This window comes from Drosophila busckii, chromosome 3L, assembly GCF_011750605.1.
Source record: "Drosophila busckii strain San Diego stock center, stock number 13000-0081.31 chromosome 3L, ASM1175060v1, whole genome shotgun sequence".
Taxonomy (NCBI): domain Eukaryota; kingdom Metazoa; phylum Arthropoda; class Insecta; order Diptera; family Drosophilidae; genus Drosophila; species Drosophila busckii.
The window spans coordinates 18,390,384-18,416,986 of NC_046606.1; the positions used below are offsets into that span (position 1 = coordinate 18,390,384).

The window sequence follows — 26,603 nt, forward strand, 5'->3', positions numbered from 1 at the left end:
TCCGAAAATGGCCACCCATGAATTCATGAATTGCATAGGGTTGCCAAATGGGAAAGTTTACCTAAAAATAAGGAAGCAGCATAAATCCCCAGCCCAGCTTTTAATATAAAGTATACGCAGGCATACAGAGAAATTAAATTGTTTTTATTTAAATTTGTTGTAGTTGTGCTTAAATCAGAAAAGTTTGCATATGCTGTGCCGAGTTGAAAGCGGCTTTTGGTCACTTAGTGCATTAGCTTTGTGCTGGAGCTGCAAGCCAAGCTATATACTATATGCTATATGCTATATGCTGAGCATTTTTATTGCTACACTTCTCATGCGCCACACCGCATTATAAAGTTTTGCCGGCTTTGGCCTTGCTGCTGCAATTGTTGTTGTTGCGTAATTTCATATTTCTTTTAACTGCTTAAAGTGCGTTGGAAAACTTATTGACATAACTGTCATTACCTGTCCAACAACGAACAGCAACAACTTTTGCCAAAGGTAAAATCCCTACTTAAACTTGCAGCTGTCGAGTGCGAGTGCGACGGGGTGCACGGCAAGCGAGTGAAGATTTAAGTTAAGCGGCCAACGAAAAGTGTATTCAAATATGCAGAGCAACGACAGCAACAGCAACGGCAACAACAATAAAAACAACTTGAAACAGGTGTACATGAAACGACATCATTGTCTCTGTGTGGCCTCGCTCGTGCCTCAGCCCAATCTTTTGGCCCAATCTCTAGTGCTTGCCTGGCTGAGTTTTTGGCACGCTTTTTGTTGCTGTTGCACCGAAAATGTTTGCAAGTGGCAAAGAAATTTTTAATGCGATAAAACTTTAATAAAGGCTCACCCTGATGTGGTGTTGTTGTTGGCATGTGGGTGATCTCTCTCTCTCTTTTCTATTGTTTGCTGTGTGTATGACTGTGTGCTAAAGTTAGTATGATACCAAACAGCTCTGGACAGGCAAGGCTACGGAACCACTTAAAAATGTATGTAATTGTGCAAAAGTGTTGCAGAGGCAAGGATTGGGCGTGAAACACACACAGTGTGTGTGTGTGTCTGTGTGTGGTGTTTTGCTGTGCCGCAGCTAGTAATGGAAGCAAAAGTTGCGTATACGCCATGTGTGGAAATTTTATAAGAGAGAGAAAGCGAGCGAGAGATAGACAGCTGCTGTTGTCTGCTGCGCAGTTAACTAGTAAGTAACAAAAGTAGTTATAGAAATGACAGACAGCAGCGTAGAGCTTGCACACACACACACACACAAACAGAGAGACAGCAATGGATAGACTCAGCTGAAGACACAGACATAAAGGTGTCTCAGCGTTGACAAGTTGGGAATGAAGCTGCTTGGCCCAAGACAAAGTAAAAGGAGTGAGTGTGCTGACGAGCAGCCAACGCTACTTGACTGACAGCAGCAGCAGCAAAACGAGGGAGCGAGTATGAGCAAGAGAGAGATGGACATACAGCTAGAATCTTGAGTCAACGCAAGTAGCCAAGCTACCTAAATTGTTTTTGGCCAACTGTGCTTTACAGTTGGACTTGAGTTTTGAGTTATTCAGCAGCTGATTGCGTTGCGTGGAACACATAAATAAGAAAAAATAACGTTGCAGCTTAATTTGTGTTGACAAGCGTGTAGCTAAGCTAAAAAAATACATGTACAAATATACAATATGTACCATATATAGTCGAGCATTGGTGCTCTGGCAGTCGCTCTTATCTTCAACTTCAGTCCAGTCCAGTTCAGTCCGGTCGCAGTCCGAGGGCCTTGACTGTCATGCTTAATTAATTTCGCCACATTAACATTTACAGAACTTTAGCTGGCAATTTACGTCCGCCAGCTAATTATGCCAAAGGCAGCCATGTATGTGTGTGTGTGTGTGCCTTTAGCATTTCCGTTTCATTTAAATTAAAAGCCTATTTAAATGTTAAATGCACAAGCAGCGAAAAAATAAAATAATAATAAAAAGTGGCTTTTAATTTGGCATAAAATTGTATAAGCAATTATCCAACGCAAATGCAATAAACATGCTGAATTTATTTTAATTTTCACACATAGCCAGCAGCAGTCGAGGCGCCAGCCTATCCTGGCCAACAACTGTCAACACGAGCGAATGTTCAAAAGCCTTTTTACAAAATTAAAGGCTATCAAAATGGCTGTTGGCAGCGCCGGCCAAGTGCAATTGCAACTGCTGCAATTGGCAATGTTGCACTGCAAGTGTTTGCTATCAAATTAATTGGCATTAAAATTAGCACGACACTCAGTATGCGCTTCGATGTTGCCTGTTGGCTGTCGGCATTGGCAACGCACTGTTGGCTGCTGGCTGTTGGCTGTTGGCTGCTGGCTGCTTCGCTGATTTAGTCGCCAGCTTTAGCCACTTTTATCCACTTGGCCAAGTGCTCGGACGCCTGCTGCGTTTTTCCATTTGTGCTAAGTACACGGATTAAAGAATAGCAACGGCACGAATAAGCAATGGTAATGGCAATAGGCACGGCACCAGAAACACCGACGGCGGACGCAACGCAACAGCAACAGCGTTTGGCTAAAGGTCAGTTCTGCACTTCACATGAACTCAATTCATTGATTTTTCACAATGATTGCCAAGTTGTATGTGAAGCGGTGAGGTGAAAGTGCACGTTGCAGCCAACGGTAGTTGCCGCACGGCAGTTGCACCTCATGTAGGATGTTTAATTAAAGTGCTAATGCAAATAATAAGCCATGGCAGCCCAGCCGATGGGAACAGACGGAGGCCGGTGGTGTGCTTCAGTTAGCGTGACAGGAAAAATCCAATTTGTTGCGCTAATTAGGTGCAAAAGGTTAGAATGGGAAAAAAAGATGTCTGGCATTTATTAATTAGTTAAGGAATTAGCTTGTGTAGGTGAAAATAAAACTGATGAAGATATTACATAAAAAATCAATCAGAGTAATAAGTGCAATTCGGCTGTATCGTAACAGAGAACGCAATTTTCTGCACTCGCACTTATTGAGAGCAACAACAAAAACCAAAAACAAAATTTTTTACTTAGTTATATTTCTGATTGATGAGCATGTTTCTTAACTGTTGTTAGCAGGTCAAGTTCTGACGTGAGATCTCATTGATCTGCAATCTCACCATCAGCAAATTAGTACTTAATCTGTATCAGAAATGCTAGAACATTTTTAGAAATTGAAGTAGTTAGTCGTTCTATTGATTTGCTCATATTTGTAGAGTTAAATTATTTTATGAGTCCAGTAGTAGATAATTTCTTTGTCTTTCAATCGTTTCACTCCTTACTATTCATTCCGAGTGCTCTCTGCGGACTACAACCGAGTTTATCTGGTCTTCAACACTGAGGGCTCGGGTTTGGAACTTAAGCAGCATATTTTAATTCATTCATTTAAGCACTAACCCAAATCTGAATGGGTTTGTGATTCATCCCAATCTATGCAGCAGTTGGATTATATAATTTGTTTCGCTTTAAATGACATTTAAGCTTTAATTATTTACCTGAATTTATTTTAAAAACTCGTTTTTGCATTCATTGTCTTCTTAATTGTCGACATTAAATAAAAAAACAGCTTACTCGCTACTTACTCGCTACTTACTCGCGCAACTCTCGTTGCTTTTAAACTTCGTTTAGTCTCTTCCGTTGTAACTAGTTGACAAGAGTAGTTTGAGTAGCGCTATTATTCGTAGGGGCTCCTTTATTTTTATAAATTTCCACTATGCGTAAATTTTATAGAGTTCAATTTGTTAGCTCTCGCTACATAACTTTGTTAATATCAGTTGGCACCTTTTCCATATAACTCGTTGTTATCTCTCGTTGCCAAGGCAATAGCTGCTCCAATATATTTTTCAAGCGAAAAACAACTGCACAGAAATTAACATACGAGTGGCTTACAAGTGTCTACGAATTTATAGCCAAAATTGCATTGCTCTCACGGAAATTCAATCTACACCTCTGCCAAATGCATGAAGCTAACTTTGTCTATAAATTCACATACATGCAATGCTGGCCCCGGCCAAAAGTGCTTCAAAGCATTCGAGTGGCTCAAAAACCTTGCATATTTGGCCAGCAGTAGCTGTGCAGCTGTAAGAGGGAGCGAGAAGGACAGTAAAAGAAAGAAAGAAAGAGAGAGAGAGAGAGAGAGAGAGAGGGGAGCCGAGAGAAACGAATGCAATTGAACCCAATGAGTTTACCTTCCAATTGGTTGTGCCATTGCTTCATTGGTATTTCCTTTTCACACAGAGCTCTAACACCTTTTGCAAAATCGTAACCACTCAATACATTGCATACAATAATATTGTATAATTTTCATAATTTTGCTGAACAAAAAACACATATGTATGTATGTGTGTGTGTGTGTGTGTGTGTGTTTGTCTGTGTGTATTTGGCTGTGTGTAATGCGCTTTAATAGCATTAGCTGTGTTGCAAAAAGGGTTTAAGCTATCGCCCTGAATGTTTCCTTAAGCAGCTTTTGCTTGTTTTTTCAATGTCTTCGGTGCGCTTTCATGCCACTTTGATTTCGCTTTGTGCATTTACCACGAACGTTTAATAGTTGAAAGGTAAATTGCATACTATTTTCCGATTTGCCATAGCAACAGCTACAGCAACATCAACAACAATAACATCATCATCATCATCATCATCATCATCGTCATCATCATCATCATCAGCATGGTATATTGCTATAGGGAAAGCAGCAACACTTCCGCTGCCATATCGTTGCATTTGCTGCCTTTACAACTGTTGTTGTTGCTGTTGTTCTTAGCTCGCACGGAAATCATTTGATTTGCCATGTTCGTGCGCTGTAAGGCGATCAAAGTGTTTTCCCTTTACAGCTTACAACGACGCTTTGGCCCTTAAAAGGCGCAGCAGACAAAAGGGTAAAACTAAAATATCAGAAAATAACAATTTAGTTCGATTTGCCGAGAAACGGTTAAATTTTCAATTTGAAAACAATTTAGATAACTTAAAGTAAGACAGAAATCTCTCAACATAAATTTTCACTCAAAACTTAAGCAGCTATCGCTCGGCAATTGAAATAATATTCATAGCAAGCATAAAGCGAAGGCTATGCGGCTTGTTCTGCGTTTTAAGCTTAAAAACACATTTCATTGCCATTTAAGCTTTGGCTGTGGCTTTTAAAATAATTTGAACTTTTATACAAATAGATTCTAACGATCAGCAGCTATGTGCATGAGCGAGGACTTAAAGCTTATGGCTCCCATCCCATTCATCAGCATTATTAGTTTGCCAATGTATATAGTGACTCTTGGCGAATTTGCTTTTTGCATAAAATTTTTGTGGTGTGGCGTATATAAATTAAAATGTCATTGACAGTTGAATGGCAAAGCCAAAATGATTGGCTTGGCTATAATTCAAATTAATGGCAGATAATGCCACTCAAACTGGTTTAAATGGCCAAAAAGAGTCAACGCAGCAGCTGAAGTAGCAGCAGCAGTTGCGGCCGCATTGACTGTGCCAAAAGTGCCAGCTGCACAAAGGCCATGCGCATGGCTACACCCCACTTAAGCCACAAGCTGTGTGGCAAAGCGTATAAAAAGGACGAAATATGGCAAATGCAGCTGATATGCTGTATATATATATATACATACATACATATATATATATTGAAGGCCACAAGTGTGCCAACAAAACTCATGTCACTTTTTGATTTTATAAATTGTAAGCCACTGTGAATGTGTGTGTGAGCTTTAATTGCTGACTGCTGCTGCTGCTGGTGCTGCTGCTGCCATGCCACGCGTCGTATGCGTAATCTGCGCTTAGCATGCAAAAAGTCAGTCATAAAAAAGCCATCAGCTTAAACTGTTGCTGCCATAAAGGTTAACACTGGCCAACAAAGCATAGCGGGAGCGCCAACTACAAACAATGCGCTCACACCAACACCAACACCAACACACACACACACACACACACACGCGCCGAGCAACATAAAAATGGCTAAACTGCTTAAAATTAAACGAAACAATGAGCTGCAACTGTTTGTGCAGCTACACAATGACTGACTGAGTGGCATAGATCAAGCGCCAGCGGCTGAGCGAGGCAGAGAGAGGGAGTGACTGAGTGAGAGAGAGGGGATGGGTGTGTGTTGCAATGTTGCTGCTATTGCACGCAAGTGACGGCCATGAAAGCGTAAAAATGTAAAATTAACACGCAGCTTCTGGTTTTAGTTTTGCGGCTGCTGCAATTGCAACAACAACAATAGTAACGACTATAACAAGCACTGCTGTTCTTTTTTTATTTTATTTTTCATTTTTTTTGTTTGTTGCTACTATTTGTTTTTTTGTTAGCTGCAGCTGGCAAACCGCAGCCATAAAAGCCACACAAAAGCAAAAATGAAGTTGTTGCACGCCGCTCGGCAGTTGGCCGCAAAAGCGCTTGAAAAATTTGTTAACCACAGTTAAAACAGCGCCAGGTCAAGCGTACAACATACACACGCACACACATCCAATTTCACACTGCTTATGCTATATGTTTTCTGTGTGTGGTGGTGGTGTGTGTGTGGGTGTGAAAGACAACGTGCGCTGGCTTAAACGCTTGCATGTTACCAAAATGCGCATCAACGGTCCAATGAGCAGCCTGGCGTTTGACCCGACGCCAGCAGCACGCGACCGACAGTTTAGTGTCGCTAAAAGCCAATGCTACACTTTTTAATGCTGCTATTTTAGTGCATGAGGATATAGCAATGCCAACGAAGCACACCAACGACCAACGACGACGACCGACGAGTTACGCCTAACGTCGAGCGTCTGACTTTTGTTTTAATGCAAACGTCATCGTCTGGCAGCTTTTGGTTTGCCTCACGTTGCGCTTTGAGGTTACTTTTTGTGCGAGCTCTTTATGACATTATCAAAATGAAGGCGTGCTGCATGAAGCTGATAAGCTGTCAACATCAAGTCAAAAGTCAGAATGCACCATGTAAAATTAACTGCTATTGGACTACGGCACTTAAAATTTGAGCGGAAACTTGATGCCTTTTCAATTAGAGCAAGTGCTGCGCTTGATTATTTTTTATGCTCTCGCTTGTATAATTCGCTTAAGATCTTTTGATGCCTGGCAACTCATTAGATAATGCAGTGCAACACATATAAGTTGCACGTTGCACGTTTGCCACGTCGTACTCATTTGGCATGCAATGAGCGTTTGCATTCAACTTCAATTTTCGCTTTGCTGTCGATTTTTTCTTATTGATGTTTTTAATCAGCAGCAGCAGCACCTGCAGTTCGCACATAACCAGCCAGCCAAGCGATTTCACTTTACTTGAGATCACTCAAGTTTTATTGCATTGCCAGCACACACACACACACACACACACACTCACACCTGTTTCATTAACAAAGCTCCATATGTGTTGATAGCTGCCTTTGAGTTGCGTTTGCGCGCAATTTTTGCCTGCCGTGCGTAGCACTTGCCACTCCACGCCACGCCCACCTACGTACAGGCATCCCCTTTGTGCATGTGTATGTGCGTGTGTGCTTGGTTATAAAGCGAAGCCTTACCATTTGGTTGGCTGAGCGTCTGTGTGAATTCAATTTGATTGACGTTACGAGTTTCTGCTACTGATTCCAATTGCAATCAATTTACTTTTGTGCTCTTCGCATCCGAGTTGAAAACTTCATTAGAAATTTTCCTTTTTCTCTTATTTTTTTTTTTTTTTGCAAGCCTCGACTGCCATTTTATTTTGCCTTTTCTTGTTGTGCGTCTCTACTTTGCAACGAATTCTCTTTTTTGTTCCATTGCACAATTTCTTTCATTTGGCATTTGCTGTACTCGTCACGTTTGTTTGTTTGTTTGTTGCGCTTCCAGCTGTTGTTGCTTTTTTGGCAGTTTGTTGCTGCTGCTGCTGCTGCTGCTGGTGCAGTTAAGTAGCCTAAAAATAAAAACCAACGGTTGGTAAAGTGAGTAGCAAACTTGGCGTCATATGGGAAAAGTTTGTCTGCGGCTGCGGCTGTATGTGGCACTAGCTGCAAATTCGTGGCTTCATTTTGATATGGCCAATGATTATGGGGCGAAAGTTGCTTGTGATGCAGCGGCAGAATCTTTGCTTGATTGCAATGAATTATCGCAGCTGTCTTCCTTTTTGAGAATTAGCGACTTTCGCAATGAGCTCTCAATTACAGCAGCCTTGGGATAGCATGTTGCTGAATTCATTTAGTAGGGCAAGCAAGTGTAGACAGTATTAAGTTTGGTATACCAGGTCTCCCGACCAGGGTTGTGACCAACCAATTAATAACTGTGATAATAGAGAAGTTGGAGTTGGTGGGATAAGTGGACAAAAGGCATCAATAGTTTATCTAATGGTGGGAGATTTGAGTGCATCGAATTTGTTATGATTTGATTTGATGAAGTTAAATCGTTTTTATTCTGTACGACATTTTCAATTTAATTTTAGCAAAGATACATAATCTAATAATCTATCTAATGTGCTTCTTTAAATTGTTAAAGTATAACTGTTAATAAGCTGAAAATATTAATGGCTAAGTTTTACAAAAATAAAATTTTAATTAATAGTCAATATAATTAAACGCGCTAAGCACACTTGACCAAAAAAAAAATCTCAGACAGAAAACATAATAGAGACTATATATCTAGAAAATGTTTTAATATAGATGTTTTCATTATCGCTGCATGCAATATGATGATTATTTGATGGATCTTATAAACATGAATATTTAATCTCATTATGTTTGTATATTGGGACTCTAATGCTTATTAATTGTACCAATGAAGAAGTTTAAGAAATTAAAAAAGGCAAAAGCGGGAACACAATTTGTATTATTAGTACATCAAACCCAAAGTAAATACATACATACCATGTCCAATCGACTTCCGGTTTAACAATGTAACTCATTTCAGTCGCATGCTCGTTATCCGCTAAGACAAATGTAAAATTAAACAAGTGGACAAATTAAAGTTGGGCGCCACCAACTTTTAGATACACTTTGGCCAGTGTATCGCAGCAAACACACGCATGCACGCATGAACACATACATACAAAACAGCGGACGCGTCACAGCTCGTTTTCGGTGTAGCGTCAGCAGCGACGACGCCGCCTGCGTCGGCAGCGACGTTTGTATGGCGCGTCAGCACGCGCACCCGCATATATTGAAAATTGAAATGTAGATAACTCCTAAGTTATTTATCCGATCGTTCTGAAATTATCACAATTGGTCGAAAACATGACTAGGCATTGTGTGATTTGTGATATATTTCAGGTTTTTAAAGATTTTTTACTGCCTTTTATCGTTTTTTTCGATTAACGGGGAAGAGGGGGAGGAAATTAAAAAAAAATAAAAGCGTAGTGTTCTGGATATAGAAGCACCTACATACAAAATTTGGTTGATCTAGCTCTTATAGTTGCTGAGAAAACGCACTCATCAGACGGACGGAACAAACGGAATGGCTAATCGACTCAGCCGTCGAGCTGATCAAGAATATATATGCTTTGTGGGGTCTGCCACGACTCCTTCTACCTGTTACATACATTTGCCCAACTTCATAATACCCTTTTCCATTTAAATAATGCAATATTAACTTAAAAGTAAATATATAGCACATCAGATTGAATAAATATTAAATGAAAAAAACGTAATATTTTTTTAAACAAATATTTAATATTATAAGCAAGACCCTTATTCGAGTTGATTGTTGTTAGTGTCTCAGTATTTTCATTTAATTAATTTGTTTCGCTTTGAGCCTAAAATTTCCTTTCCTTAAATACTTTTAGCTGGCTCGGCTTACATTAGTTTGCCACTAATAATTATTTCGAATTCTGAGCTTGAACCTTTTAAAGCGTTTACGTTATTGAAGCCCTTGAATTGTCAGTCATTTGACTAAAGCTGTTGGGAAAAACCTTTTAATTGAATTGCCGGCAGCTTGATTATGGCTCTGGCTATAGTCACATGCATCAAAATGAAAACAGATTTTTTTGATGCGTTATTGGCATAGCACAAATATTTTGCAATCTGTCAACGCATGATATTTTACGCTCGTTAATTTAAAAAAGCAACGCGTACGCCGCGGCGTGCACTGCTGACGATCCTAGGATGTACATATACTTTTTAATTAAACAACATGTGTTGGATTTTAATTTGCAAGCCAAATAAAACAGTGTGTGTGTGTGTGTGTCTCTCTCTGTGTATGTGTGTGTGTGTATACAACGTGTAAAAACGTTGCCAGTTACACTTATTTTTAACGCTGTAGTTATTGTTGCTGCTACTTTGGCCAGGTGTTGCCAGCAAATTGAACAACGTGCACAACATGTGGCAATAAACGCGCCCGGCGATACACGTATATATACTATATATATATTTTTTTTGTGTAGCTTGACTGCGAAATGCCAACAGTAAAGTGGCTCTAATCTGTTTAAACTGCAACAGGAACAGCAGCAGCAGCGGCAGCAACAAGAACAACAAACGGTCAAGCAATTGACATGCCCATGAACCATCAATCACTTCAAACTGAGCTCAGTGTCCTTGCAGTTGTCACTGCAATCAGCGTGCACATGCACAAAGTGGGCGGCCCTGGACACGCCTACCTTAACTTTATATACATAGTACTGAGAGTTTGTGCGCTATGCCAAGCGCTTCGCATCGAAACATATTTCAAGTCAAGCTTTTTAATATTTTTAGCTACCCCGCAGCGTTGTTGCAAATTACAACAGTATTTCTGCTGCTTCTTCTTCTCTTTTTGTAATTCTCTGGCACTCTGGCAGGCGCTGTTATGCTTTATGCCACTGTGACATTTCAAGGCACTGTCCTTTTTTCTTCTTTTTTTGTGTAAACTGTGTAGCCTTTAGTTTTTATTATTTTTTGGGGTCAGCGGCAATCATGCCATTGTGCTGTCAATAAAAAATCAACCGCGCACCACCCCCACCGCCACTCCCCAGCTGCCCGTTACCATAACTGTCAACATTTTGCAGTTATTTTAGCTTGGCTATCGCTCTTCCTGTTTCTCTTTCTCTGGCTTTTGTGCTGTGACAATTTCATAAAAGTGCAGATCAGGTGCAGCGCGCCAGCACTTTATATATAGATTTACCATATAGCATTGCACACATTCGTAGTGTTGCGTTTTAATTAAGGCCAATAGATTTTGCGCTAAAAACACACAAAAACTAATTAAACCAAAGTAAGAATTGCAGCATCAACTGCAGTCAGCATCAGGATTGCCAAATAAAATGCAATTAGAGCTACGTACTGAGCCCACTAAATTAATAGCAAGCCAAAGCCAGCAACCAGCAACCTGCAACCAGTGACCAGTGGCTCATGTGGCGTATGCGTAATGCGTAATACTATCGCTGCTGCTGCTGCTGCTGTTGCCACTGCGCTGTGCTTCACTGTTGACCGCAACAAAGCGGACAATTTGCAGCGTTAATGTTCAGCCTCCTGGCTGTGCAAATGAAAGCTGTCACATGCTCTCACCAGCCCCAGCCTAAGTGCAGCCACACACTCGAACATACAGACCCAGACACACAGCTGGCAGTACTTGCAAGTAATTACAATTGACGATGCCAGTCAGCAGCAGCAGCAGCAGCAGCAGCAGCAGCAGCGTTGCAGGCCCGTTCACCATTCATAAATGCATTTAACGTGTCGCTGCGGTGGCAACGCCACAGCGCACATCAGGTGAACGTGGTACAAATGCAACTAACAAGGAAACAATTACGCGTTGCAGCTGTCGCTGTCCCAGTCCCAGTCCAAATCCCTGTCCCTGTCCCTGTCTCTGTCGATGTAGACGCTTGCAACGGAAAATCGCATTAGAAATGTTGTAATGCAGCCACGCCACAAGGACACAGCACTGAACTAAAACAAAACGAAACGAAGCGACACGCAGCCCTATCAACCTAATGAGCAAATGAAGTCGATTAAAGGTGTGTGTGTGTCTGTGTGTGTGTGTGTGGCAGTTGGCAACGCATTTGCAGTTTTCGACATGAGATATGAACATGTTGATTGCTATGGCAGGAGTAGCAAAACTGCTCTGGACATACAGCGCGTATGCGTAATGTGTGTGCCCCAGGGCTTACTAAACAAACTCAGTTTACTGTTGTATAAGCGTTCGTGTCACGCCAACTATTTATGCCTGCATTTAATAAAACTGAATACAGGCTAAAAGCAATTACGTGTATCTATATATTAATTTCAGAAAAGTTAGAAGATATTTCGCCTCTTTGGATATGACAAGATAATGCGTTGACAGATTGCAGGGGGATTAAAGCTCTTGAGCCTATTGAGTATCAAATAGGTTTGCTGGAAAACAATTTTTATATTATAAAAAAAAATTGTAAGCTTAAAAATCTACACATAGATCTCATTTAAAGGAAATGTCTATTTAGTGAGTTAGTTGAGCACATTCTGTGAAGCATTCTGGAACTAAAATCGCAATTAGCCAGAAAACAATCTTGAAAAACTTGTTTGTAATTTGTGCCTTACAGTTGTCGCTTGCATATTCCAGCCTAGCATATCAACAAATTGTGTCCATAATTTTTCTTAGACTTGGGTAATTGAAGCGCTTAATCTAACGTTTTGGCTTAACACCATAGAGCGCTCTTTATTTGTTCAAGTGCAGCAGTTGCTGTAATTTGCGAAGAGACATAAACTAATTAGGCTGATTTTGTTGTCCATAAAATTGCTCATGTCTATGCTGGCTGGCGCTTAAATTTTGCATTACCCATCGTTGCGTAATCCTGCTCATTTTGATTAAATGCGCCCGAATCTAGATACAGATACAGGCCACAACTCATTTAAGTGTCATGCACTAAATAACTGAGCACACACACACACACACGCATACATATATGTAGTTGTGCTTATGCATGTGCAGAGCTTAGTGCTTGTATTTACATATATGCAAGCGAGTTGCTGGCCAACGCATAATGAGTTGACATGACATATGTATAATGAGCTACACCGTTAACATAGTTGCTTATTACAGTTGTCTATCTGTGTGTGTGTGGTTGTGGGTGCGGTGTCCTGTGTCTGTGTCAGCGTGGTTGGCAAACTAATTTAGGCCAAGTAGCTGCCAACAATTCAAATTCAATTATTTAAAGCATTTCATTAATTTCAAATTAGTTGAACGCGCCAATGGTCGCACTCAAGCCTGAAGTACCAACATACACACACACACACACACGCAGGCAGGCAGGCAGGTGCCACGCCCACTGGTGAGCCGCGTTAAGGCGTTGAGTAATGCCACAGCTCGTGGCTAGCGCCAAAAAGCGTACAACACTTTTCATAAATATTAAAAGCAAGCGTCATGCTATAAAATATAACGCATACCACATGTTGGCCGCAAGTGCAGCCAGGTGTAGCAGCAACGGCAGCCGCGCCAGCACTGACACCACACCAGCAAGCAGCCAAAGCAACAACAACAACAACAATAACACTTATTGGGTTTGTTGCTGTGGCCAGGCAATCTGCCAGCCATGCATGCGCATAAAATGTGTTTTTTTATATGCTTGCTGTTGTTGTCGTTGCAGCCCTTGTGCCTTGTATTGTTTTAATAGTGCAGCGTACAACACTCAAGGGCAAGTGCAGCCTACGGAATTCGTGGCAAACACAAGGTGGCTAACCGCCAAAATGACCACAGCTGGCAGCAGCTTCAACTTTACAGTTGCAATTGGAGTTCGAGTTCGAGTTGGAGTTGGAGTTGGAGTAACAGCTGCAAATTGCAAATTGCAATGTGTGTAAATTCTCACACACACAGACATGAACATATTGGCCGGATATAAAGTCAGAGCTGACAGCAGACAGACGGCGGCCATGCTGGTCATATTTAATGTTGGCCTGGTCAACGCCTGGTCAGCTGCCGCTGCTGCGCTCTGGGCCCAGTTTGCATTTTTTATGCGCCCACAGCTGACAGCCTGCCCCATTTTCATGCTGCCGTGCAAATATATATAAACGCGTTTGTCTGTGTGTGTGTGTGTGTGTGTGTGCAGGTGTCGAGGCATGCACAGTTTTTTGTGGCTTTGATTGCCTTTTAGCCTAGAGTTATGAATGGAGCTTAGCTGCGGTCAGCTCATTAATATGTCAAAACCCTGCACGGACAATCGAAAATCTCAAGCAGATATCGCATGCTAGACCATAAGCCGCAATATATATATATATATATATATATATATATATATATGTGTGTCTTTGTGTGTGTGTTATTTGTGCTCAAACTGCGGCAATGCAATGAAAACATATGAAAAATGTAAATAAATCGCTTGCTGCTTTTTCTGTTATTGTTGCTCTTGTTGTAGCAGCCACAAAGATACAAACACATAGCAGTAAAATCCAAACAGTGCCAACAACAAATAAAAGGGAACAACTATAAAACTACAGTAAGCAAAGGCAGATGCGATATTTACTAAATGTTTGCATGTTAAGTAAAACAACAAAAGAACGTTAAATAAAAAGCACATACAGGGCCAACAATAACAGAATTTGTATAGAATAAAATTCAGACCACTGCCGACATTTTGAGACCCGGTACATGGGGTGAGTGTTGTAAATTGAACCATCGGCTTCAATCAGGAAATGCGGCAGTTCAGTCCTAAGATATTAACTTTTTATGTAATCTGTTGTCGGGTTAAGTTTTGCCTAAGCAACATATTAAATTAAATTAATATATTAAAAAAAAACTTCTAATGAACTAAACAAGAAAAACTAAGTAAATTAAATACAAACAATTATAAAAGTTCCCTTGCCGCTCACATAACTCCTTGACTAGTTGAAGATTTTATGATTACTGCAATTGAATATGCGGAATAGTCGGTGAACATCTCTGGGGTTGACCCGAGTCGGTGACCAACGGCATTAATTATAACTTGGCCAGTTTTGAGATAAGCCAACGCTCGTTGGGCTATATATTTATACTATGTTGTTGTTGTTCCCGTGTATTTTCCCATCCAAAACGCCTTTCAATTTGTGGGGTGAAGAAGAGAAATTATTAAAATACTAAGATAAATTCGATTTGCTTATATGCGGACCGAAGTACCAAGTTTGCTGTTTTTAGTTGAAATCAAGGCGACAGGCTGCGAGTTCATCAGCCTGATCAAAAAAAAATATATATAAAATCTAATGAAGCCGATTTTGAAATCTACCTTGAAAATCGAATCCTTCTCGCTGCGCAACTTTAAGACAACGAAAAGGGAAATCAACTAACATATAAATTGAAAGAGTTTACGGCGAACAATGAATGTGCTAAATAAAATTGAGATTTTATTGGACGGCAATTGAGGCTATAAATTCAAAAATGGTTTCTCTTCCAGGCACCGGTTAACGTGAGCAGCGTAAGTGTTGGGAATTTTCAGTGTGCACTACAGAGCGTATGAGGAATATTAAGTGTAACAACTGAAGCAGCTTAAAGCTAAAGTAATAAAAAGGACTGTTCAAGTGTTCTTGACTTGCGTCAATGCTAAAATAGTTGGCAGCAGCTATTAAATGTGTTTTGTTTGAGTCCAGCAGTAATTTGGCTATTTGGTTTGTCATCAATGTAAGTTAAATACAAACACAACGAGCATTCGAAGCATTTGTTGTATGCAGTTAACCACTGAGCACACGAAAGTTGCTTTGACCGCATTATTTGCGAAAACTCTTAACTCTCTTGCAACATGCAGCACAATTAGTGACAATGTCTGGTTGTTTTGAACATAAAGAACTTTAAACGCTGCAAGAATGCAACGCATGCAGTTGATTGGCATAAAGTGAAAGTTGAGCTGCGCTGCTTCATTGGCTTGTACGGCAATCAGAGTCACTGACTTACTGCAGTTTACTTTGTATAATTTTGTGCACAGGTTAGTTAAGGGCAACGCTGCAGTTGGCGTGGAAAATAAATCCAACTAACTGCGGCCACAGGAGCACAAAGGACGCAAAGAGCTGTGCGGCAGTTTTGCCAGGAGCAGTAAAAATTTACAACGAGCAGCGCAACGAGTTTGGGAGTTTTCCTAACCAAAGCCAGAAAACCACACGAAGCGGCAAATGAGCAGCAGTGTGTGGTGGCAGCAGCAGCAGCAGCAGCAGCAGCAGCAGCGGTAAAGCGAGTGCAAAGGAACTCAATAAATTGTCATGCAGTAAAATGTAGTCGGTTGTCTCTTCTGCTGTTGCAGCAAAAAGGCCAAAAACAAGGCAACAGGGAACGCGACTTTGTTTCAGCGTAACAACGCGACAACAACAAGCAACTGCAGCAACAGCAACAATAGCAACATGATGCATAAAAGGGTTGCACGTTGCACGTAAAATGTCAAGACAGCTGCAAAGCGCAAGTGCTGCTGCTGTCACACACACACACACACACACACACATACAAGTATATAGCATGTTATGCATATGTGTACTATATATGTTTGTGCATTGTCTGACCGAAAATCACATGTTTAGTTGTACGGGAAGGATGTGATTCGACTTGCAACAACAACATTTGACATTTTGGCAACTCCCAAGCTGCACGCCCGCCCGCATTGTTTTGGCTTTTGTCAATGTTGTCAGCATGTCTGTTGAATTTTTCATGCCCATTGCGCGACATAAACTTGCCTGCTGCCTGCTAAATTAAGGCGGCAGGCAGCTTTATTGGCCAGTTTGCCCCCCTGCCCCCTGCCTGCCTGGCTGGCTGCTTACCTTGGCGTTGACTTCATTTGGCTTGCACGTAAATGTGTGGCCCTGTAATTGACAGCGCTCTGGCCCTTCTGGCTGCTTTGCTTTTAAGTGTATTAATCCTTTTTTATATGCCCCCGACAAAAGACAAGCAAATTAAGTATACGCCGTGTTGGCCGGCCGGCCGGCTGGCTGGCTGGCTGGTTATTTCTTTTATCTGATCGCCAGGCAATGGCGCAAAAACACAATTTCAGTTTTGTTTCGCTTTCCTTTTGCTCCAAATTGCATTAAAGTTGCATAAGTGCACATGGTATTTAATATTTAATTTGGCAAAGAGCTTTTCGAACCGCTCACTGTTAGTCCTATTTGTGCCCTGCTGCCAACAGCAGCAGCAGCAGCAGCAGCAGCAGCAGCAACAACAACAATAATAACTGAAACAGCAAGAGTTCAGTTCAGTGCAAATTGTCTGACTGTCCCACTGTGCACTTAGCGCTGCGCTTTTGTTCAACACTGGCGGCGATAACGCCTGACATCCACGCTTAATAATATCCTTTTGCCACTTCCTAACGCCCCGAAAACAAAACAAAAACCCAAAAGCACTGCCAGCCAGCTACAGCTCGTGCTGTTTTGTCCTGCTCGTGATTTTTTGCAGTTAAGCTGCGAATAAAAAGCGCAACGCGCAAATGGAGATAAAAATTTGCCATGCCAAGCTAAAGGAAGCAACAAAAAATTTAAAAAAAAAAAGAAAAAAATAGAAATATATGTATACAAAAAAAGGAAAACTAAATAGAAAATAAAAATTCAGCCAGCAGCAGCCAAAGTGCAGGCAAAAGTATTTACAAAGCGCTTATCATGATGCGACCCCAACGCTAACCCCCATTCCCAGCCCCAGCCCCAGCCCCAGCCCTATATATAAACTGTGAACTCATCTAAGCTGGCCCCAAAACTGCTTGCAACACATTCGCATGTTTATTTTTGCTTCTCTAATTTCTCTAGCGCTGCACTTTATAAAAGAATTAAAGCATACACGCGACGATGCACTTAAGCTTGGGGGAGGTGGTGGCCCAGGTAGCTGATAATACTTCACGTGTAAGTGTGTGAGTCCATGCGTGCGTGTGTGTGTGTGAAGAGCGAGACTAAGTTTATCGCTTAGCAGGTCATTAAGTCAGCGTTTTCTTAATTGAATGTAAGCAGTATAACAATATGCTAAAGCTTTTAAAAAAAATACATAAGAACATACATTTTGACAAGCACAGGAAATTTACATTGCATGGGCAAGAATAGTTTACAGCTTCAATAGATGTGTGCTTAACTCTTTACTTTACTTCAGATTGTGTACAATTTAAATAACGCAGGTTAAAAGTTAATTCGGTTTCATTAATTCATATTCATTTTTTTAGTTTTGATAAACATAACTATGATAATAGAGCTGTCTAGCATTAAGAATTTCTCTTGAATGAATACAAAGTTACTTGAAACCCTTGAAGCACTTAAAGTGCTTGGGTTTTCTTCGCTTATCTATTAGAATTACAAATATAAACATAAATACCCGCTTGATTTTCTTTTAAGCTTGGTAACATTTTTGTAGATTTATCATTAGCGTTCCATTCAGCGCCAGTTGGCAGTTGCCAGTTGCCTTTTCATTTTGTTTGCTGCTTGTTCTTTTATTTTTCTTTAGCACTTTGCGCCTCATCTACTATTCCATTTAGTTATTTACGAGGCGACAGCTCTTAAGTTTAAAGCTCATCAAGCGTTTGAGGCATTAAAATGTTTGCTGTTCGCAAAATAGTTGCAGCATTTTTATAACTCAATTAAGACTTGCAGCCTCGAGCCAATTAAAATGAGAGAGAGAGAACACGAACGAACGAGACTGGCAGCTGATTAACCTTGTTACAAGCCAACGCAATGCAATACTTATGCGCAATATATAAGTATGTAATTGTTTGTCTGTGTGTGTGTGTGTGTGTGTAGTAGACGCATCTATTTGTTGAAGACTTGCAGCAAAGTCGCCAGGTCAGGGCGTCATCGTCGTTGTCGTTATCGTCGCCAGGGCGTAATGGTAATTTGTGCGAAATGTTAGTGCGAGTTGCAGCAGCAGCAATGACGTCATTCGCACAATGCCACGCCCACACCATTCGCTATCGCCCACCAAACGTTGGCACGGTAATTGTGTGCACTGCGCCACGCTTCGGTTGGCAATATTGTTATGACCAAAAACCAGGTCACAAAGGAATTTTCACTACACCCTATGCAACAACCTTACCCGACCACACGTCACTCCCCCTCCCCCTCCGCACCCAGGCCCCGCACTTGCTTCCTGTCCCAGCTAGCAGTCGCTTTATTTATTCTTTTACTTTTTGTTGCTGTTGCTGTTGCAGCTTTTGCTTTCTGTAATTTGTAGCCGACTGTTGTTATCGCTTTGCTTGGCCTCAGCTTTCAGCGCGAGCGCGCGCGCATATTTTATTTGATTTATTTAAAAAAATAAAAGTATAATCTTAGTAAATTTAACAGCTTGCAGCATCACTGTTTTGCTTGCAGCAACAGCTGCCGAAGCTGAAGCCGAAGCCTGCCGCAGATTTCTTTAGCACTTCAGCTGCTTTGCATTTAATATTTATACAGCTCGCTCTCTCTTTCTGTCTCTATCTCTCGAACTCTCCATCATCGTCTTATAAACTATTCTCTGGTCTTATTGCAGGCATGCATCAAACTAGCAGCGCTCAACTGCTCAACTCGTTGCGACTTGGCGACTTGACTCAATCCCTGACCAGGCCCGGCTCGGCCATGGGCTGCTGAATAATTGATGCAGTTTTGGTAAGTGCATTTTGAAAAGCGTGTTGCTTCGTTGCTTCAGTTCCTTAGTCAACGCCAGCTAGAGCGACAGCGACAGGACTAGCAAATCGCTTGGCATTTCATTTAAATGCATGCCAGCAGCTCAGACGTTGAGCCACAAGCTCTGAAGCGGGTTTGACAAATGAAGTGTGCGTTTGTGTTGGGGCCAAGGGCGCGAGCGGCTAGTGGGTGTGGGTGTGGGTGTGGGTGTGGCAAAGGCGCCTCATGCATAAACCAATACGTGAGCTTAAAGCAATGGCAGCATTTACGCGCCGGATGCGGAAATTGTGCAACAACAATGTAACAGCAAAAATGGCCAACGAGGCCAACGGAAAAAATGGCGTTAACAGCACCTTACACACACACACAGAGGAGTACATGCAGGCAAACAAATGGCAGACAAGCACTCACATTGCCACCATATATTGTCAACTATTTTCACACATTTGTATGGCCATTTTCAGCAGATAAAGCTTGGTCGGCGAAGGGGAGTGCTGGGGTGTTGCTGATTGTAGTTGTAATGCCAAAGATTGTTGGCCATTATTTTGGGTCACTCACTGTCTAAAGCTGAGCCACAGCGATGCCCATATATGTACACCTAACAGCACTTTGAGGGGGCAAGGACCTCGCTATTAACTTTTTGCTAGCCCAAAAATGTGCATTATGATGTTGATGTTGATGTTGCGTTGTGAGTTTGACTATACAAAAGCGCAACAACAATAAGCTTGGCAACGCATTAAAGACAGGCGTAGACAGATACAAAATGATATATCAAAGGAATGTACATTTAAAGTTATTTAATATCAATATTAAACCCAACTTATAAGTGTTTAATTCACAATGAAACTTTTTGAAAATAATAATTTAAATAAATATTTAAGCAATTATTTTCAATAAATCTATTATACTTAAGCAATGTTTGGAATATATTTAATAATACATAAATTTAATAATATATTGATAAATTTAAACTTTCAATAATTATTTCAATTATGTTAAGTAAATAAATATTTCGCATTATTTTTGTAATCGAATTGAATAAGTGGGGAGAGTTTACAATAATTGTAATTAAACTATATAATTAGTAATGTTGGCAATCATTATTCAATAGCTATGATATATGCTGACTACTAAATACAATATATTGTATAATTTCTATAATACGTTGGTCACTTTATGAGATTTTAATCTATTTTTTGTTCTTTACTTTGGACGCTGTGTATGTCCTGTCGTAGCTTGGGTTATAAAGAGCTTTATAACTAATTATACAAAACCACAAAATCAATCAAAGTGTTATTATTTAACATCTCAGTATTCCCACAACTGAAGTAAGCTCAGTTAACAATAATTTTAGTAGCTTAGCTAGAGTTAAGTTTGCTTTCGCCCAAAATAATAACTTTTTTGTTAGCTATCTATCTCTCTGCCTCTTTCTCTCTCTCTCTCTCTCTCTCTCTCTCTATCTCTCACCATCTCTCTATCTCTCTCACCTCTGTCTGGGCTCTTTCTTTCGCAAGTGTGTTGTTAAATTCATAATGTGATTGCTCACGAAATCAGTGGCAAAGTCACTTGACAACATTACGTATACGCAACGTCTGCGCATTGTCGCTACAATTTCAAATGGCTTAACAATGCCATAAAGCTTCCTCTTCATTAAGTGCTTGTAAGTGTATCGCTAGTTCGTGAACTAACTTGACTGAGCGTTGTTTATGCATGCATTTACTTGCTTTATCTTAATGCTGTCTAGATACAACATTTTCGGTAGTCCGTCGTCGACGTTCTCGTCACTGTTGCTGTTGTTGTTGTTGTTGATGTTGTTGCTTTTCGTGCCAAAGCCAAACCACTTGGCCAAACAGAGTGTGCTGCTGAGCTTGTTGTTGTACAAGCTTATTGCTATTGTTGTCTCACTGCTTATCCTTATCCACAACATTGTCGTTGTCATCTTTTGCTGTGTTGCTGCTGTTGCCGCCTTTGCCGTTGCCGTTGCCTTTTGGCTTTGCCATTGCGCCTTTCCGCTCGTCGTTTGTTTTGTCATTCAATTCAATGAGGCTAATGTCCGTTGAGTTTTGCACCGCACCTACAGCTGTATATGGCCAGCTTTAGTTGTTGTTGTTATTCTCGTTGCTGTAGCTGCTTCTGCTGCTGCTGCTGCTGTCTGGTTGGTCGTACGCCTGGGCCTCTTGTGCGTCCATTGCTTTCCCATGCTGCTGTTGAAGTGCCATTAAGTTTAGTTGTCACTTAGCCTCTTTTGCTTTTATATGCTCGCCACCCTGTCCCGCTGTCTCGCTGTCCCGCTGCTGTCAGCTGTCCTTGTCGTGCCTTGCGCGTTGTTGTTATCCTTTTGGCTTGAACGTCTTAAGCGCCTAATACCAGAGCCATAAAAATGTCCAACTAATGCTTTAAAGTGTGCCAGCTAAAAAAAGAACGAACGAGCGTAACCCAAGTCAACTCAAATCGAGTCCAAGACGCTAGAGAGACAACATAGCCTCTGAGTAGCCCAATAGCCTTGTCTGTAGCTGTTATCGCAGCGCTTCAGCTTTTTCCTCTTTTTTTATCGATCGTTTTGCGTGTTGTCTGTTGTCTTTTGTCTGTTTGATTTTCAGCTTTAAATGTTTGTCATTGACTTTACTCCTTTTTTATTTGGATTTTTATGCTCGCCTTTTTGGCCAGTCTGAAATTGCGTGTTAATTTTCACACTGACACATAGCCATAGCTACAAAAATATACATATATATATATATATCTGTACATTTAGACAGACAGTCGCATTTGTAGCGTACGTTGTTTGTGCTTTGCGGTTACTCCCTCTCTCTCTTCTCTTCTGTGTGTCTTTCTCTTTTGGCTTGTTTGTGCGGCACTCGTTTAAATATTTGCATTTTTATTTGCGGCACAGCGCACACGTTGCGCCTTTTGGTTCATTAGCAGTTAGCCGCATAGCTGGGGCCACTGGTTGACCAAAAATCTGCCTTCAGGGGTTTTATAACTAGGAAATTGTGTTGCCTTTGGCTTTGGCTTTATCCTTGCATGCATGCAAACTTTCATACACCAAATGAAGTGCAAGCCATTCAATTAACTTTGTTATGTGTATTGTGTGCAAAATGCGAACAAGTTTTGTATTTTTTTATTTTGATAAACTTTCTGATCAACTTTTCATTTAGTAGCTGCGCTGTCGATGAATTTTCATTAAGCTGCATATATTTGGGCAATCGTGTAAACAAGCAGCGCCAATTTGTGTATGTTGCACACAAACATATACACCCACTAATATACGTACATATATGTATGTGTAGGTCGTAACAGTCTGTCTGCTTAAAAAACATGTACAAAATTTGCAAGCGCCCGAAACACTTTACACTTTAATGGACAGCACGTGGCTTTTATGGGAAGAAGAGAGCGGTAGGGGTGGGGCAGACGATAGTGCATTAAAAATGCAGAAACAGCCGCGAGCTAAGCGCCACAGTCATGTGCAAATTTCAACTTGTCAATTTATGATTATGGCACCTTATGAACCGAAGTAAAATGTAAATTATACGCCGCCAACGAAATGAAACTCAAGCGAATAACAAGCTTAAATTGCAGGTGTAAATGTGTGTGTGTGTGTGTTCGGTTGTAGTCTGGGTATGTGTGTGTGTGCTGCCAATTTAAAATTTAGCTTTTGATTGTTGTTGCTTGTAGTAGTTGTGTGGCAAAATGACTTCTGCTTGGTTGGTTGCTTGGCTGCTTGGCTGACTTGTCTGGCTTGTAACATTTAACGCTTTTTAACGCCGAATTGACTACACACACACACACACATATACATGCATACAGTTATTTGGCTGTTATGTAAATGAATACGAGTGTTCGTTCGCCTGCAAAATGTTGCTCAATCGGCAGGTAGAAATAGTTAGCATTTATATTACGTATACGACACGGCAATACGCGTGAGTGTAGCTTTAAAAACTTTAAGAAACAGTTAAATTCACACAAATTTCATGCTACTACTACTACTACTACTACTGCTAGTATTGATTGAATTAGTTTCATGATTGAGCTTTTGTTTGGCAGTTCAATAGCATGTGCTAGCGTTACACAATTTGAAGCACGATTTTATGCATTGTTGCTGTTTACAATTTTATGGCATACTCGTATTGCGAGTAGTTATCTAAAATTCCATTTTAGTGTGCGCAAACACAAATAGCGAAAACCTCCAAAAAGAAAGGACTCTATAGAGTTGTTGCTAGTTATACATGTCTCGGTTGCCATTGTTGTTGTTGATGGGGCGGCGGAAATGTAAATGAATCTGATTGTGAGCTTCTATGTATGGGCAAATCGCATAGAGTGCACACACACATACACATACACATTGTGCACGTGTGTATGAGGCATAAAATTTGATTGTGATTGAAAAGTGTAGCCTACTTTCGGGCGAGCGCATATAAAATGCATGTAATCAAGCGAAATGGCAACGTGCCGCCAACGAGCTGTGGCAAGGACACAGCGGGACGGAAGCGTTACATTGGCAACAGTAACATTGCATTTTCACGCTAACCTACGCTCCAGCTAGCTAGCTAGCCACGCCCCTAGCATACAATAATTGAAATTTGATTTGATTCTGTGCGGGCGCTGAGCGCGCTTCATGCTTCATGCTGTTCCATGCTCCTGCCTGTGTTGTGTGATTGCGTGCTTAATTATGATGCCTTGGCCAAATCCCTTTATAATTAAGTCGCATATGCAATGCGCTGCAAATATATCGAATATCAAATTAATAAAGTCAAATAAAACGACATTTCGCAATTATTGAAAAGAGCCTGCGCGGCTGTCTGTGAGCCTTGGCGATTTATATAATTATTTATATTGTGCTATTCCATAATTGAACATTTTCACGCAGACAATTCAATAATAATTACCTCGAGACAAAGCGTGACACAACGAGTCGGCGATAGATAGCAGGATGCTGTGCGTGCTCTGCGCGGCATGTGAAAAATTTAATTAAGTAACTTATTGTTATTATTTGCATTCCGCTTTGTTGGACAACACCGGCTGCATATTTTTGCTGCCTTTTGTTTTGTTCGCCTTTGTCAACTCTATAATTAAATAAATATCTGCTGCGCACTAACGAAAAAATAAAAGCGAACTCCGCTATAAGTAAAACATATTAAATTGTCAATGGCACGGCCAACGGTATTTTATATTTGCACACACAAAAAGAGAAAATAAAATAATAAACTGGGAATGAAAAGTTTGCGCAACTTTAAGAAATCGCATTGAGGGAATTGCTGATGGTCAGCATATTGATAAACAGTAAATGGAAGATTGGCAAAATGATGATGAAAAATGCGCTGCACCTTCTGGCGATGTGGCCAAGTGGAAAACTGAACAAAATGAAATGAAAGAAGCCAACGCACAAATATTGCCGAAGAAATCTGCATATATAAGTAAATGTGTATATATATATTTATTTTCTTGTATGAATTATGACTGCAGCTCGAGTGGCGCGCAAAGCAGCGCCATGCTAATAGGATTTAACTTAAGTTATAAATTAAGTTATTAAGCACCTGGCCTAAGCTCTGCCTGTATTGCAACTCAAAGTTAAGCAGCATAAAAATAGTACAGGATAAATAAATATAAATGTTATGTGCTGACCACTTGCAAGTTATGCATTTATTTTGAAAAGTTTCAAATGAGTTTTCATATTCGTTGCTGCTTTAGCAATTTCAGTTGCTTTGTTTTCTTCTTGTAACATTTCTCACTTTCTCTGTTGGCATTTATTTTTATGCTAGATATGCAAATTCTCAAGCAACCCACATACAGACACATACATTTATATATCTATATAAATATATATCTGTTTGCTGTGCGCGGCCTGCAAAGGAACTCAAGTGGTAGCGGGTTGCCAATTCTTTTTGTTTGGCTTGCATCTGGTTTTGGCAGCATTTTGAACGTTGAATTCTCTGGCTGCTTTGGCATTGCTTTTTGCTTTGGCAGCAGGCGTAATAAATTTATCAACTTTACGATTATCATAATTTAAGCGACTGGAATTTTCGGCATTAAATTTTACAACAATTCAAGCATTTTTAGTTACAGACATTAAAATAGTAAGCAAAATGTTAGATTCGACTGCTGTTTTTTCATAATAATAAGTTCCTTTATAACGCTCCTTCTCTCTCTCTCTCTCTCTCTCTCTGTCTTTTTGGCATTTTATTGTTGGTGGCGCTGTTATTGTGGCCAACACTTTGAAAGGGCAACCTGCAGCTGCCGCTTGTTGTTGCATGCCGCCTCTGCTGCGGTATTGAGCGCAAAAGTTTACTGAACGCAGGAAAAAATGATGGGAAAGATTACGACCACTGCAATGGCAATAAGAAGCACCAGGAGCAGCTGTAAGAGTGTGTGTGACTTGTACTATTTACTCCTCCTTGACTCCTTTGGCGCTTTATGGCGGCAGACGCAGCGGCAGCGGCAGTAGCAGCGTGTCCTTACACACACTTTAAATTATTTATTTTTACACTTTGCTGTAACACATTTTAAGATGTGTGCGTGCGCATGTGTGTGTGTGTGTGTGTGTGTGTGTCACTGTTGTTTAATACACTTGGCAGGCAACACTGGCTGGGCCAGGGCTCAGCCTCAGCCTCAGACTGCAACAACTAGAGGCGTGGAAGACGCGCCGACCGCTCTTTATATTTGCACGCTGATTGCTGCTCGTTCGCTCGTTCGCTCGCACGCTCGCTTGGCATCTCTTTCGCTGGGCTGGCTTTTTCTTTTCAGAACTTGTAAATTATTTGCCTTTTGCCTTATTCCTTACACATACGCGCACAAATTGTCTTGAGTTTATATGTTAAACTTTACATCTCATGTTTGGCCGTGCAAGGACTTCGCCAACGGCGCAGAGTGTGGATTGTTTACGGCGGTATGTGTGCGGGGGCGCTGCTGAGTATAAATACACATATATATGTATATGTATGTATATGTGAGCTGGGCTACTGTGCCGCCTTGTGTCCTGTTTTTGGGGCCCATTGTCATTGTGTAGTGTATGTGCGACCATGTGGGCGTCATTGTGGCTGCGGCCTGAGCGCGAGCGCCTGAATGGCATGTAAATGATATCGTTCCTTCTGACCACGTTCACACACACACACACACACACAACTATACTCTCTACATTCAGATGGCATGTGCTTGTCGTCCTTGCTCACGTCAGCAGCGGCGACGTTGCTTTTATTGCTCGCTTTTGTTCAAGCTGCCAGCCAGCCGCCG

General features: G+C 40.9%; 1 protein-coding gene across 1 annotated transcript in view; it reads left to right on the forward strand.

Moving 5' to 3' along the window:
* The window catches only part of LOC108598023 (glucose transporter type 1), a 74,907-nt gene that overhangs the window by 12,088 nt on the left and 36,216 nt on the right, over window positions 1-26,603 (forward strand). The window contains exon 2 of the mRNA XM_033293554.1: window positions 19,246-19,361. The gene's annotated coding sequence lies outside the window, so the exon portion shown is untranslated. The remainder of the gene's footprint in view (window positions 1-19,245; window positions 19,362-26,603) is intronic.